The sequence below is a fragment of the Procambarus clarkii genome, chromosome 12, assembly GCF_040958095.1.
Source record: "Procambarus clarkii isolate CNS0578487 chromosome 12, FALCON_Pclarkii_2.0, whole genome shotgun sequence".
Lineage (NCBI taxonomy): Eukaryota > Metazoa > Arthropoda > Malacostraca > Decapoda > Cambaridae > Procambarus > Procambarus clarkii.
In genome coordinates, this window is record NC_091161.1 from 44129694 (window position 1) to 44146795 (window position 17102).

Consider the following 17102-nt stretch of genomic DNA (forward strand, 5'->3'; position numbering starts at 1 on the left):
TAAAACGCCAGGATGGGAGTGGGGCTGACATTCTAAGAGTGAAGCGTTGTTGTTGTTATAGATTCAGCTACTGGGAACAAAGTTCCAAGTAGCACGGGCTATGGTGAGCCCGTAGTGGACTTACCTGCCACAGGAGCGGGGCTGTAACTTTTTCGAGCGAGTTGGGGAGGCGTGGGTGTGAAGCGCTCCGAGAGAACATATATAACCCCCCCCCAACAACTACCACCACCCACCCCCTCCCCCAACCACCACCGACCACTCCCCACCCCCACAACCGCACAACCCTCCCCCAACCCAAACACCCCCCACCCAATGTAGTTGCCTCACTTTACTATGGTCAGGTGAAGATCGACGAATCACGAGCCTGCCTTCCTCGCTAAGTAGGGAGTTACAATTTGTAACTACAATATATATATATATATATATAATATATATATATATATATATATATATATATATATATATATAATATATATATATATATATATATATATATATATATATATATATATATATATATATATATATATATATATATATATATATATATATATATATATATAATATATATATATATATATTGGTCTAGTTTGTACAGGTCAATGCTAACATTAAAAATATTGGGACATTGGTTAATTTGGGCTGACTTGATCAAATTGCGTTCATCAAAACCCCTGCACTTAGCAATATGTTTTGGCTCTCTCCAATTAATATTATGATTATAAAAACTGTCATGTATCTTATCTTGAGGCTTATCTCGAGATGATTTCCGGGCTTAGCGTCCCCGCAGCCCGGTCCTCGACCAGGCCTCATTTTTTTATACACCCCACCAGGAAGCAGCCCATAGCAGCTGTCTAACTCCCAGGTACCTATTTACTGCTAGGTGAACATATGCATCAGGGCGAAAAAATCTCTGCCCATTTGATTCCGCCTCCACCGGGGATCGAACCCGGAACCTCGGGACTACGAATCCGAAGCACTATCCATTCACTTTCTGGCGTCCTTACATCCACTTATTCACGAGCCATTTATCAGCTTACAAATTCTTCACATACTGTCAATGTCTCACTCCATTTCACTATTTTAAGTACATTCACATTTCTTGATCTATATTTTTCATAGATTTCACAAGCTAATCATAAAACCTTAAAATTACTATACACTCGCGTATTTTCCTCATAGATACTATTGCTAACTATAGTCCCTTGCACAAGATGGCAAGAGAGGCAGCCAAATAACAAACTCCCATAGCTGATGGAACAAGTTCCAGTTGAGTGAGTAAGGGGGTGTAAGAAACCACCCCCGTCGATGACCTATTTGACCAAGTTATGTGGATATAAAAAAAAGTCCATGGATTAATACATGTAGCTTCTCTTCTGGGGAAGAGAGATGGTATCTCTAAATCATTATCAATTAACATGGGGTCAAAATAATTCTTAGCATACAACAGAACAACTGCCGGCCAAGCAATATTAATATGAAATATTGTTGCATCTTTGGTGAAGCAACTTTTGCTTTGGTCACAGACAATAAAACAGCTTCAAATATCTGAAGCAATTCCCATTGAGTAAAACAATCTTCCTAACATCTAATGGGAAGAAAGGAAGTAGAGCGATAAGGAGATGGCTGAGGAGTCTTGCTGGGGGTCGGCGGAGGATATCTTGTGACTAGAATTTAGATGATGCAGTTCGACACACCAACCACCAAAGAAAACAAATGCATTTGGCAACCATTGGAGTTGAGCACTGGACCAGCCTCGTTGGCACTGATGATGATAACAGGAAGTGACACAGCGAAGAGACATCCACTAATGTACATTGAAGATTGATACATTGTGATAAGTGCCAGGGGAAGGCCAAACCCCATGAAGTACGGCCAGTTCTCTTCGATGAAACTTAATCTCTTGATTAGTTCCTAACCCATGTTGAACCATCTGTACTCAAAGGCATAGAGTGCATTAAGCATACTCAGGTGAATACCGTTCAGGATCAAATCTACACCCACCAGAGGCACCAGCTTCATCAAGCTAGCCTGTATGAGAAAAAGAAACTGGACAAAGATGGAGATGAGAATATTGGCTACAAGTTTACTGATGCTGCTGATCAGGTGGGGACGTCCTTGGCGCTGGCGATATGCATTATCAGCTGTGCCTTGAAACCATATCGTGCTAATGATCCTGGAGAGCATGAAGAGTGGCAAGACCCACAATGTGTTGAAGATGGCCCAACCTGTCCTCTTACAAATTACCGCTGACTTGGCCGTTTGCCCGTATGGACAAATATGGACCTAACTTGAAAATTAAAAACAAATGACAATATATTTGGATTTTTTTTTCCAAAACAGTAAGTTAAGGGTCCGCTGGTAGGTTAGGTGGACAGGAAATTCTCCTTTTAGTTTCAAAACGTCATAAAGAATGTAAATTGAAAGTTTCCTCTCCTAACCTTTCTGAGTAAGCCAGAGGACTCAAATAGAAAAGGGACAGTACATCACTTTTGTGAGAAGATCATTGAAAATTACGTCCGTTTTTGGCCGTAGCGCGCATACGAGCGAAAAGCGACGTTATTTTTAAGAGGACGGGTTGGTGAGGATGGGCAGCACCAACGATGACACTGGCCCCTGTTCCTCATCCAGGAAAAGCCTCAGCACCTGCTTCAGTCTCGGCAGGAATATTTAATGGAAGAATGCTACACTGAGGCCGAAAACAGCACCGTTGAGGATGCAACACTGCAATGCATTGTAAGCATGTAAATGTAATGCATTGGATTGTTGGGCCCATTCTAATCACACAATGTATATAAGTGTGAACTCAAAGATTTACTAGTTTGATAAAGTTTCACACCCAATTGGTACAAGGGATCGAAAACAACTCTCACTCACTCACTCTGCTGAAGATGGGGGTGAGTTCCTGATTAAAATGGGCTTAATCATATTATTTTTTAACCATTAGATTCATACTCAAGTACTCAAGAACTGGGGAAAGTTTAGCTCGCTGTTTAGAGTAACACAATTGAATTTCTAATTTCCGGTTTAGCTTTGGGGAGTATGATAGTAGTGTTGGAAATATTCAACACTTTATTACTAATATTCAGTACCTTCAGAAACTATTCTTGTAATGTGTAATATAATTTTACTAACACTACTAACCAATAGAGTAGTGAAAATAACATGATTTAATTAACTCATAATAATGCCTCATTTCCCCAGAAATTCTAGTAAAGTGTTGCATCAGATCACACGACGAAAGGGAAAATATTTACATTAATAAGAATTATATAAAATTCTCCTAATTTCACATTCTTTAATGAGTATTATTTAATAACACTCTTGCATGAATATACTTCGTGAACTAAAACAGATAATACATTTATTTTCGTTTATATAGTATTGTTTATTAGCTGGTAATAATTCTTGCAAATACCAATTGTTATTCCAGCGCATTCACATACTACTGAATATATATCCAGCACACTCTCATATTGAACAACGTTCATTTAATTATGAAATGAGAATTTGAATATTGTCAAATATGACAAATTAATTCTCTAATTCCTGATAATCTTTAGTTCCTATAAACTGGGATATTAATTAAATCGTAGATAATATTAAGCGCGCCATAGCAAAACTGCGCATGATGAGCTACCCGGGAAGGAGGAAGGACTGGCAAGCGACGCCATTAAGCTTGAGAGATTGTCTGGAAGCTGGTCAAATTACCGCCTCATCAATCCACTATGGACGCTAGGAGGACGAGACTGCTTCATCATATCACAGACATCAGTATCGGCATATCTATAAGTTCATTTCCCTTGTTTTTTGTGATCACATTTAACATAATAAGTAGGACAATTTGTCGTTATGCTGCACATCCATTAAAAATAACCAGTAAGTGTACATACAGGGCTATACCACATCTAATTTAGAAATGTGGTATTATAACTCTCTAGGTGATTTCTACATACTACTCGCCTTTCAGCTTGGAATTGCTGATAATAAGGAAGATATGATGCTGCCTCGATCAAGTGTTCCCAGGATAGCCTGATGAAACAAATTTCTCGTAACGAATATATCCCGATGCATGCTAGCTTTCCTTCATACAGCTAAGCTGGTATTTCGTACTTGTAGTTTGTAGAATATTATATTTTATTAACCCAAAGATTATTTAAAATTTCCAATATTTCATATTTTCTTCAATATTTCATGTGTATTAATCTTCATTTATTTGTACTTGAAATGCATTAATTTCTCTGTACTAATCAAACCCCCCAAGTGTGTGGAGGGATTTGGCTTCGTAATTTATTATAACTACAGTTCATTCATTATACAGTAATAGATTTCCATCATACTTATATAAGAGGTCCATAGGCACTGGTTCTCCAATTATTAGTTCCTTATCTTAAGGATGGTCCTACAAATGATTTATGAGATTTATTATCTTGGAGCCAGATTCCCCCAGAAGCAGAACGTATAAACATAGTTGCCTCTAAAAAGAGAGAAGAAACATGTTCAGGGGTATTGTAACCACATCCTGAATTCTAAATATATTTTAGCTATTTTTTCATAAAAAAAAATTGAATGATGCAGGAAACGCTCGACAGTATTGCTCACTTAACTTTATGATGATTAAAGTAAAAATGAACACACACAGTTTCATATAAACATTATATTTGAAATACCTGCAATCTCTGACTCTGTCCTTTGGAGACATCCTGTCTGCCTTAAGGTCAGGTGACCTTGTGGCTGCGGCAGCTTACCTCCTCCTCCTCCCTGTGATCGCCATTGCGTCCTTTTTTATTTGTTTGTTTATTTAATAATTTCCTCTCTAGTAACCACTAAACTTGTCAGCACGTCATCTGCACATTCTACGTAGATTTGTTTTGCTGTATTCATAAAGTTCTTTGGTACTTATAATTTCGTAATTTAAACCATTTTCATTATCAGTTATTTGACTTATATTTTAATAACCAGGTGTTGTCTGTAATCTTTGTTTCATCTGGTGAAACACTGAAGGCTTTCTTTGCTTGCCCTGCAATACGTACTTTTTTCTTAAATATTCTTGTCATAATTCGTTTGTATTGAGCCTTCTGTTTTCTGATTAGGCTCTTTAGTGCCATGGTTATTCGTTTTGGGTCACTACTATTTTAAATCAGCAATCTATAGCGTACAACGTTTCTGGGCTTTATTTGTAATCTTTTTAAATAAAAACATTACATCATAATCCAGTAACCACCTCAGTAAACAAGACAAGGCTCAAGAACTGCCCAACTCCCATGTTTAGGTCTGCCAAATTTAAAATTCCCAAAGAACCCCTAAATATATGAATCAGAAGAGAAAAATCTGGCGCCTTAAGTTTCTCTCAAATAACTTTTTCGTGTCTCGTTTAAGGTAATTTCCTCATGATCTCTGTTGCTTAACTCGTTCCCTTTTAAGATGCTACTTATCAGTGTCTCCCTGTTACACAAGTCTATATTATCTTATTGTGTTGGCACAATATTATTTTGTTTAATGAAGCGGGTATAAATTTAAAACTAATTTCCTGTATAGCAAATAAAGTTTATTGTACTCAAATTAGTCTGTGTTTGTTAGACACCAATTTTGGTGTTTACTGATGTTTATTGTTAGTTTGTTTGGGGAGCCGGTGGCTGAGCGTGTGGGAAATTTTTACCCACCATATCTAATAATCATCTAAGAAATGTAAAATTTCTATATCATTTCTATATCATATAAAAATCATATCTAAATCGTATCAAAATCATATTAGAATCATTATAGATTCATTATATAGCTTGATCCTAGATGACAATGTCACTGTGAACACGTACGCAACAGGGCCCTATTGATGCCTACGTGACTTTGTGCATGATCTCTCAAGGATCCAGAAGCTTCTAGAAGGATTTGTTAATTAAAAAACTATTGGAACATTTATTCAACATCCGGTAGGGATAAAATCGAATCCTTAATAAGAATCAGTGGTACTATCAAGTGCTACTAATAATCTTTATATCCTATATCTAATTATATTATAATCACATCTTATCTCAATCATAAGTCTAGACTGTAAAAATAATCAATCAATATTCATAGAAGGCTACCGTGCTCAAAAAGCATGGCAGGGCGATGGGGGGGAGTGAAGCGCCCACCAAGACAGCCCGGGGCACTTCGTGTTTGATTACAACTGAGTGAACAAGTGACGGATCCTTAGCGAACATTACCAGCTCAAGGACACCTTATCTAATATCTTTATCACCAGTGAACACTCTCTAGAACTGGGGGAGTATCTGGACAATATCTACAAGGAAAATCCTAGAACATTTATATAAAATAAGAGTGTATAGTGGAGATCACAGTGACACGGTTTCCACCACCTTCATTCCTAATCTTTATCAACTATCATTCTTCTGCAACTGCAGGGACAATCACGTAGCAACGCTACCAGATCATCATACAGCAACGCTGTGGCAAAATATCGTGCCCAAACTCAACAAGAGAGAGTTAATCAGTCTGGCTCCTTGTCAGATAGGCACCCCGACTGGCAGAGAAGTATATTGAAGGTTATTTGGTATATGATTGGCCAATTGTATGCTTGTGTGACTTTAATATCCTATAAATCTGTCTGTTGGTTAAAAAGCGAGGCAACGCCTCATTTTTCAGTATGTTTATTAAAATTGTAATGTAGCTGTGAATCTTATCCAGCACTAGACTCGTGAGTGTCCATTGTGTCAGAAAAGAATTCAGCCGCAATAAGTAAAGAACCTCATAAGTGTCCAGAGTGTTGGAAGAGATTCAGTCAAGCTAACTGTACCTAATCATAAATTGAATATAAATACATTGCATATATACTTGAATATATAAATTATCAATTGCTTGCCTAGTTATTTTTAAGTTATCATATAAGTTCATTTAATTGAATTATTTCTAGTACTTAGTTAACAGTATTTAGACTACAATTAAGTCATTTATTAAACTTTTACAATTTAATTTGTTGTTTATAGTATAAGTACATATTGACTGTTAATAGTTATGGTGCTAGGTTAGACTATGTATGTTTAAATCCCTGATTTAAACAGAGCCAGTGTTCAGTCATACAACTGAATTTATTAAATCTTATCCTTGTATAAAATACAAGCTGATGTGAGATCCCTGTTTGGTGGACTGGAACTTCTATCAACTAATTCACCCCACCTGTCCCTTACAGCCCACAATCTGTCATTAGGAAAAGAGGCGCTAGGATTTACAACCCTAGCTAGAGATTTTAATTGAATTAATTTGCAGACAGTAAATTTTTAATTTAGTTCAGTACAAGTCCCTGGTAGTCTCCTCTTATATCAATCCCAGCAGGTTTTTCACACAGAGCGAACAGAACACTGGGCATGTGATCCTGTGGTCCCGGGTTCGATCCCGGGTGCCGGAGAGAAACAATAGGCAGAGTTTCTTTCACCCTGATTCACCTGTTACCTAGCAGTAAATAGGTACCTCGGTGTTAGTCAGCTGTCACGGACTGCTTCCTGGGGGTGGAGGCCTGGTCGAGGACCGGGCCGCGGGGACACTAAGCCCCAAATTATCTCAAGATAGGAGACCTAGATGCTTTAGATATTAGTTACCATAAAATCTATTCTTCCCTCTTAAAGTTTGATGGATTATGTGTAACTTCTATTATTAGGTAGATCATTTTCCATTTAATTCTCTCAACAGTTTGCTGAGCAAAATTTTCAGTCCCACTCTTGCACTGCATTTAATACTTAGACGTATTACCACGGCCCATCCTCGACCGAAATAGATCAGTGTAAAATAATTGGTATCTTCTATATTAATTGTTCCGTGTTTTCCTCATACATTGAGGTTTGTTAGTGGTTTCATTTATTTTTGTCTGTCGTAAACTCAAACCCAGGTTCGTTTTGAATACAATATTTACCCTACTGTATATAATTAGCCTCATGAAATTGTTAACTTCATGCAATCTATTTTTTGCCATCTAGACCCTTGAGGTGTACCAATAGGTTTGTACTGGAAATTGGTAACTCTTGGCAATAAACGCCCTAGACACACCTGCCCATCATCTACAACTCATAACCTCAAATTAAGTTCCTAACCCAGAATCATTACTTCAACTCTCCACACCCGGTTAGTCTCTCATACAATACTCTCACATTGCAGACTCGACTGGAGTCAACAAGATCACATCGGGTCCCCACATTAGGCTGGTTTCTCTGTCACTTCCACAAGCAGATAAGGAGGAATACTTGATGAAACCGCGGCTTCCACAAGACTGCCCTCCAACTGGTCATAGCATTCACCACCACACCCAGCATCCCAAAGACGCTATAATTACATTAAATGTCTATCTATATGTTTCCACGAACTTTGTATCAAACTTCGTGACCTCTTGGCTGTAACATTGGCTTAAATGGCCCAAGGCTGTCTTAATCTTTGACCACACCTCGGTGTGACCACAATTTGACTACTCGTGTGTATTACCACTCATTTCCCTCCACCATTTGATAAGTGATGTAGTTCTTGATTCCCTACCTCATACTTTCTCCTATGTTGTATATTGCAACAGTACATCGACCTAATTCACATTGAAGCGGCTACAACAGCAGCCGCAGCTTCCAATGGTCATAACCATATCACTATTACTGTGATGCCTACAACAGTCCTACGCACTTAACTCTGTCAGCAAAAGCTGCTACATGCCTACCATGAAAAGTATATCGTGTAGCTAGCATACATGGTATTCTTGATAATGAAAGCTTTCCAATTATTCATTAATGGAATTGCATTATTCGTATAATACCTTTGTCATTGCAACTATATTTAAATTCCTGTTTGTTTGTAGCTCGGTGGATATTGTTTACGGAGAAGCGGACAGTGGGCTTGATCATATTGCGTCACACTATTTCTTATTAACTTTATCCCTTGCCTGCGGAGAATATACCCAAACACTTGCATTTGTAGAGCAGAAGGTTTTGCCTAACCAGCGCATGTGCCAAGATCCCAACACATGTCCAGACTTTTGTTGTGATGTTGATCTACATGTTGATTCAAAGCGACATTTTCCTTTCCTTAGTATATTTAAACACTTTTTGGGGATGGTTATGTAACGTATGATTGTTACGTCGTTGGGTAGATTAGATACACATTGTTTAGTGAGTTTTCATATTTATTTATTAGTCTTGATTACAGTAGTCGGTTGGTGCATTGTCGTAAACGTTCAGACGGAGCTTGGAGCAGAGCAGAGAGCTGAGTGAGGCCGGAGTCGCGGAGCTCTATGTGGGAGAGCGTGGAGGCTCGATTGGGAATTGCCAGTGTCTGAACTCGGGGAGCGAGAACGTTGTAGCTCGATGTGGTCGTAGTCTGTTGTCTGCTCTGTGTTGAAGCTGTAGCGTCTTGGGTCAATTAGATCTGTACACGCTGAGTGCTACATTGTTAACTGTGGAAATTGTACTGTACGCTATTCCTCATATCGCTTGCTTATATGGTGACTACACCTCGCCACCCTCCAACAAGATGAGAAGAGCATTACCAGTAATTGGGGGAAAGGACTGTAGCTTCTGTAATTAGTGCTAATTAGTTATGCTATTAAGATTATGAGATAATGGAGCGAGTATAAGATTAACTCGCAACAGTTAAAACTGCATTCTAATCCTTTTATATTTCCTGAATGTTTGCAAATGTCCCTTACATATATGTACTTGTATAGATTTATATATATACATTTTAAAGTTGTATGCACTAGTTAATTTGCTCGAAACATACTTAAAAGGGCTTTTCTATTGCAGGTGTGTTGGAGCTGCAGGTGTGTGCAAGGGCACTTCAGGTGTGCATGAGGGAGCTACAGGTAATGTCCACCGTGCCCTCCACATGGTCACTGCTGTTAAAACCACTTGTGTCGCAACACGTGGGGAGCTCAGGTTACAATACATGAACACATTGCAGGTATGATATGTATACAAGTGATGTAGGTTTTAAATCACTGAGGACAACACTGGTTGTATTAACATCAATTCAGAAGTTTCGTATCATAGTGATTAGACATCAGCAAGAGAACTCGGAGAGATTTTACTAGTCATGTATTAATGATGAAGATGCTGTTGATAATGTTCGAAGACTGACAACAACAGTAGTATCTACTGAAAATGTTTAAAATATTAAACTAAATATTTTCAAGCATAGTGAAGGTCAAGCGGACATAATATTCAATAATTAATATTCCTTTAAGTGACTGGTGATGTTATACGATACGTTTTTAAAGCCGTGTGTATATTATTCCGGTATGTATGAATCTCGTAATCATGGAGATATTTTGATAGAGCATGAACAAATCGGCAACAAGAATACAAATATAAGAACATAGGAATGAAGGAAACTGCTGAAAGGTCTATTGGCCCATCCGTAGCAGCTTTAACTTATATCCACCCAAACTCAAGAGATCCTACGTCTGTTATGTTACCAAGTAATTTGTTCTACAAGTCAACAACCCTGTTACCAAACTAGTATTTACCCAGGTATTTCTTAAATCTAAACTTGTTCAATTTATATCTATTATTTCGCGTTCTATTCAGTGAAATATATAATACCTTATTAATATCTCCCTTATTATGCTTTATTATAGACTCGTTCCTCTCAATGTTTGCTGATGATGCAAGAATTATGAGAAGAATCAAAACAGATGAAGAAAGACAGAGACTACAGGATATCTTGGACAAACTGGAGGAATGGTCTATAAAATAGCTGCTAAATTTCAACTCAGGAAAGTGTAAGGTAATGAAATTAGGCGAAGGGAGCAGGAGGGTGAACACATGATACCATCTGGGAGGTGAAATCCTGCAAGAGTCCAATAGAGAGAAAGATCTGGGGGTTGATATCACACCGAACCTGTCCCCAGAGGCCCACATCAAAAGAATATCAGCGGAATATGCTAGACTGGCCAACATAAGAACTGCCTTTAGAAATTTGTGTAAGGAATCGTTCAGGACCCTGTATACCACTTATGTCAGACCAATCCTGGAATATGCAGCTCCAGCCTTGAATCCATACCTAGTTAAACACAAGACAGAGAAGAATCAGCGGTATGCCACCAGGCTCGTCCCGGAACTGAGAGGTATGAGCTACGAGAAAAGGCTAAAGGAGCTGAACCTCACGTCCCTGGAAAACAGAGGAGTAAGGGGAGACATGATAATTTCCCCGAGAATTTTGTAGGTGGTTGACAGAGTGGACAAAGACAAACTCTTCAGAACGGGTGAGACAGGAACAAGGGGACACAAGTGGAAACTTAGTACCCAGATGAGACAGAGACGCTAGAAAGATTTTTTTCAGTGTCAGAGTAGTTAATAAATGGAATGCACTAGGCAGTGATGTGATGTAGGCTGACTCCATACACAGTTTCAAATGTTGATATGATAGAGTCCAGTAGGCTCAGGAACCTGTACACCAGTTGATTGACAGTTGAGAGGCGGAACCAAAGAGACAAAGCTCAACCCCCGCAAGCTTAATTATGTGAGTACAATTAGGTGAGGTGAGTACCACACACCATTCTCTGACGAAAGAGCAGAGTTCAACCATAGCAAGCACAACTAGGGGAATTCAACTAGGTGAATACACACACACACACACACACCTAAAAAACATTATATTAAATAAAAAAAAATTATTAAATAAAAAATAAAACATGCTTCAATACGACGGTCAAATGATGGCACCCGTCAATACGACGGCCAGGTGATGGCACCCGTCAATACGACGGCCAGGTGATGGCACCCGTCAATACGACGGCCAGGTGATGGCACCCGTCAATACGACGGCCAGGTGATGGCACCCGTCAATGCGACGGTCAGGTGATGGCACCCGTCAATAAGACGGCCAGGTGATGGCACCCGTCAGTACGACGGCCAGGTGATGGCACCCGTCAATACGACGGTCAGGTGATGGCACCCGTCAATAAGACGGTCAGGTGATGGCACCCGTCAATACGACGGCCAGGTGATGGCACCCGTCAATACGACGGTCAGGTGATGGCACCCGGCAATAAGACGGTCAGGTGATGGCACCCGTCAATACGACGGCCAGGTGATGGCACCCGTCAATACGACGGTCAGGTGATGGCACCCGTCAATAAGACGGTCAGGTGATGGCACCCGTCAATAAGACGGTCAGGTGATGGCACCCGTCAATACGACGGCCAGGTGATGGCACCCGTCAATACGACGGCCAAGTGATGGCACCCGTCAATACGACGGTCAGGTGATGGCACCCGTCAATAAGACGGTCAGGTGATGGCACCCGTCAATACGACGGCCAGGTGATGGCACCCGTCATTACGACGGTCAGGTGATGGCACCCGCCAATACGACGGTCAGGTGATGGCACCCGTCAATACGACGGTCAGGTGATGGCACCCGTCAATACGACGGTCAGGTGATGGCACCCGTCAATACGACGGTCAGGTGATGGCACCCGTCAATACGACAGCCAGGTGATGGCACCCGTCAATACGACGGTCAGGTGATGGCACCCGTCAATACGACGGTCAGGTGATGGCACCCGTCAATACGACGGTCAGGTGATGGCACCCGTCAATACGACGGCCAGGTGATGGCACCCGTCAATACGACGGCCAGGTGATGGCACCCGTCAATACGACGGTCAGGTGATGGCACCCGTCAATACGACGGTCAGGTGATGGCACCCGTCAATACGACGGTCAGGTGATGGCACCCGTCAATACGACGGTCAGGTGATGGCACCCGTCAATACGACGGTCAGGTGATGGCACCCGTCAATACGACGGTCAGGTGATGGCACCCGTCAATACGACGGTCAGGTGATGGCACCCGTCAATACGACGGCCAGGTGATGGCACCCGTCAATACGACGGCCAGGTGATGGCACCCGTCAATACGACGGCCAGGTGATGGCACCCGTCAATAAGACGGCCAGGTGATGGCACCCGTCAATACGACGGCCAGGTGATGGCACCCGTCAATAAGACGGCCAGGTGATGGCACCCGTCGATACGACGGTCAGGTGATGGCACCCGTCGATACGACGGTCAGGTGATGGCACCCGTCAATAAGACGGTCAGATGATGGCACCCGTCAATACGACGGCCAGGTGATGGCACCCGTCAATACGACGGTCAGGTGATGGCACCCGTCAGGTGATGGCACCCGGCAATACGACGGTCAGGTGATGGCACCCGTCGATACGACGGTCAGGTGATGGCACCCGTCAGGTGATGGCACCCGTCGATACGACGGTCAGGTGACGGCACCCGTCAATACGACGTCCAGGTGATGGCACCCGTCAGGTGATGGCACCCGTCGATACGACGGTCAGGTGATGGCACCCGTCAGGTGATGGCACCCGGCAATACGACGGTCAGGTGACGGCACCCGTCAATACGACGGTCAGGTGATGGCACCCGTCAGGTGATGGCACCCGTCGATACGACGGTCAGGTGACGGCACCCGTCAATACGACGTCCAGGTGATGGCACCCATCAATACGACGGTCAGGTGATGGCACCCGTCAATACGACGGTCAGGTGACGGCACCCGTCAATACGACGGCCAGGTGATGGCACCCGTCAATACGACGGTCAGGTGATGGCACCCGGCAATACGACGGCCAGGTGATGGCACCCGTCAATACGACGGCCAGGTGATGGCACCCGTCAATACGACGGTCAGGTGATGGCACCCGTCAATAAGACGGTCAGGTGATGGCACCCGTCAATAAGACGGTCAGGTGATGGCACCCGTCAATACGACGGCCAGGTGATGGCACCCGTCAATACGACGGCCAAGTGATGGCACCCGTCAATACGACGGTCAGGTGATGGCACCCGTCAATAAGACGGTCAGGTGATGGCTCCCGTCAATACGACGGCCAGGTGATGGCACCCGTCATTACGACGGTCAGGTGATGGCACCCGCCAATACGACGGTCAGGTGATGGCACCCGTCAATACGACGGTCAGGTGATGGCACCCGTCAATAAGACGGTCAGGTGATGGCACCCGTCAATACGACAGCCAGGTGATGGCACCCGTCAATACGACGGTCAGGTGATGGCACCCGTCAATACGACGGTCAGGTTATGGCACCCGTCAATACGACGGTCAGGTTATGGCACCCGTCAATACGACGGTCAGGTGATGGCACCCGTCAATACGACGGTCAGGTGATGGCACCCGTCAATACGACGGTCAGGTGATGGCACCCGTCAATACGACGGCCAGGTGATGGCACCCGTCAATACGACGGCCAGGTGATGGCACCCGTCAATAAGACGGCCAGGTGATGGCACCCGTCAATACGACGGTCAGGTGATGGCACCCGTCAATACGACGGTCAGGTGATGGCACCCGTGAATACGACGGTCAGGTGATGGCACCCGTCAATAAGACGGCCAGGTGATGGCACCCGTCAATACGACGGTCAGGTGATGGCACCCGTCGATACGACGGTCAGGTGATGGCACCCGTCGATACGACGGTCAGATGATGGCACCCGTCAATACGGCGGCCAAGTGATGGCACCCGTCAATACGACGGTCAGGTGATGGCACCCGGCAATACGACGGTCAGGTGATGGCACCCGTCGATACGACGGTCAGGTGATGGCACCCGTCAATAAGACGGTCAGGTGACGGCACCCGTCAATACGACGGTCAGGTGATGGCACCCGTCAGGTGATGGCACCCGTCGATACGACGGTCAGGTGACGGCACCCGTCAATACGACGGCCAGGTGATGGCACCCATCAATACGACGGTCAGGTGATGGCACCCGTCAATACGACGGTCAGGTGACGGCACCCGTCAATACGACGGTCAGGTGACGGCACCCGTCAATACGACGGCCAGGTGATGGCACCCGTCAATAAGACGGTCAGGTGATGGCACCCGTCAATAAGACGGTCAGGTGATGGCACCCGTCAATAAGACGGTCAGGTGATGGCACCCGTCAATACGACGGTCAGGTGACGACACCCGTCGATACGACGGTCAGGTGATGGCACCCGTCGGTACGACGGCCAGGTGATGGCACCCGTCGGTACGACGGCCAAGTGATGGCACCCGTCAATAAGACGGTCAGGTGATGGCACCCGTCGGTCCGACGGCCAGGTGATGGCACCCGTCAATAAGACGGTCAGGTGATGGCACCCGTCAATACGACGGCCAGGTGATGGCACCCGTCAATACGACGGCCAGGTGATGGCACCCGTCAATACGACGGTCAGGTGATGGCACCCGTCAATACGACGGTCAGGTGATGGCACCCGTCAATACGACGGTCAGGTGATGGCACCCGTCAATACGACGGTCAGGTGATGGCACCCGTCAATACGACGGTCAGGTGATGGCACCCGTCAATACGACGGTCAGGTGATGGCACCCGTCAATCCGCTGGAGGTTCGAGCCTTCCGTCACCCACAACTTCACTACTGTAACCAGCGCCTGGGAGCCTCGTCAACATTCTCAAGGGCCTAACACCAATGGATGGGAACTATCAGGAGAAAGAGCAAAGCCATTACGACTATATAGCACTTGGAAGGCATCAGGATAAGGATTTGGCCTGGGACGGGAAAGGGGATGTGAGGAATGGTGCCCAACCACTTGGACAGTCGGGAATTGAACGCCGTCCAGCAAGACGCAAGACCGTCGCTCTACTTTTTAGCGCAAGTGGATTTAATTTGGGTTTGTCCTTATAATGTGATAATTATGAAGGAAGAGGATTAGTTCATTTATGTTAAAACTATTTCTCACATTTTGAAGACAAAGTCACTTCTCTTGAAAAATGACTAGGAACATAATTGTTAAAAATTTAGTATTTTACGTATTTTCTTTCCTTTAGAATTGATGAAAGTTAAGTCAGCTTGCAAATACGTGTGACTTGGGTCTTCACTGATTTCTATTCTCTCGTAATAACATGTGATGTTTTCGGTGTTCCTTACTTGGCTAAGATAGAGGATGGCCTTTCTTTCATTTATTTCCTTGACCCTCATACAGGCTGGTGCTTCCACATGCGACAGCCTGTAATTGTCTGTAACACAAAGAGTTGCCTTTAAGTTATAGGCAAGGTTTCCCGTTATGCCTAGCTCCTCCTCAATGATGTTATAGACGTCGGTGTCATGCTCTACACCGACGTTGATGCCTCCAGATTATATCACTTTCTGCTGGATAGCTTCGTCCAGAATAATCTTCTCTGACCCCAGAATGTTGACGAGACTAAAGATGCCTGGCGCTGACGCCAAGATGTCAGCCGCGTCAGATGGCATAATATTGCCTGCATTTAGTACAACAACTTTACCTACAGCGTCAGAGGTCAGCGCCACCGCTTCACTAATGGCCTGACTAATTACTGAACAATGCTGGGAGACGAGCCACGTCATCTACGTCGTTATCGAAAATACATCCAAACTAGAACTCTATAAATCCTGTATTTAAGACCGCAGGTTCGATTGTTTCAGCTAAGCTGACTTGTACTAGCCTGTTTAGCTATTAATGATAATCATTTAAACAGTAATGTTACGCGGAAGCGACAATTAACACAAAAAATTTTCAAAACTTTCTTTAATGTTGTTTACGTCAATAATAACAGCGTATTTAAGGACGAAATTTTCACTGTTTCTTATTTCATAGTTACTCATGTAATTATACAGGTTCCACCTGGGTAACCTGGCAATGGGTTCACAAAACTGACATATTTTCATACTGTTTTCATACACCTCAGCATTACTGGGGTACAAAAAACATTTCGGACACTGTACCTGTTTGTCTGGCGAGACGCTCACGAGTCTTGTGCCGATGTCAAGTTTGAAGCTCAAACTGGATTGTTAATTGTTGTGGAAGCTATGTTCCTCTGTAGCCTCCTGGAGCCCCATTTGATCTTGGCACTCCAGGACTTCTTGAGGGAGTGTGGAGTCGTGAGAGGGCAATACCACCGGCAGAAGTTTACTAAAGCCCCTACATCTTGTAGCGTCGAGCTCCCTCACGGCTTTTGTTAGTGCCTGTGAGTGTGCCTCGTGGTCTTGGGTCCCGAGCGGGTTTGATGATACATTTATTAAGCAGGTAGTAATTTTAGCGAGTTCGGCGGTGGTCATGTC

The 17102-nt window shown here is 43.5% G+C and overlaps 1 pseudogene; it reads right to left on the minus strand.

Annotated features, from left to right (window-relative positions):
- Positions 1 to 1581: 1581 nt before the first annotated feature.
- Positions 1582 to 16388, minus strand: LOC123749420 (etoposide-induced protein 2.4 homolog; annotated as a pseudogene).
- Positions 16389 to 17102: the final 714 nt, after the last annotated feature.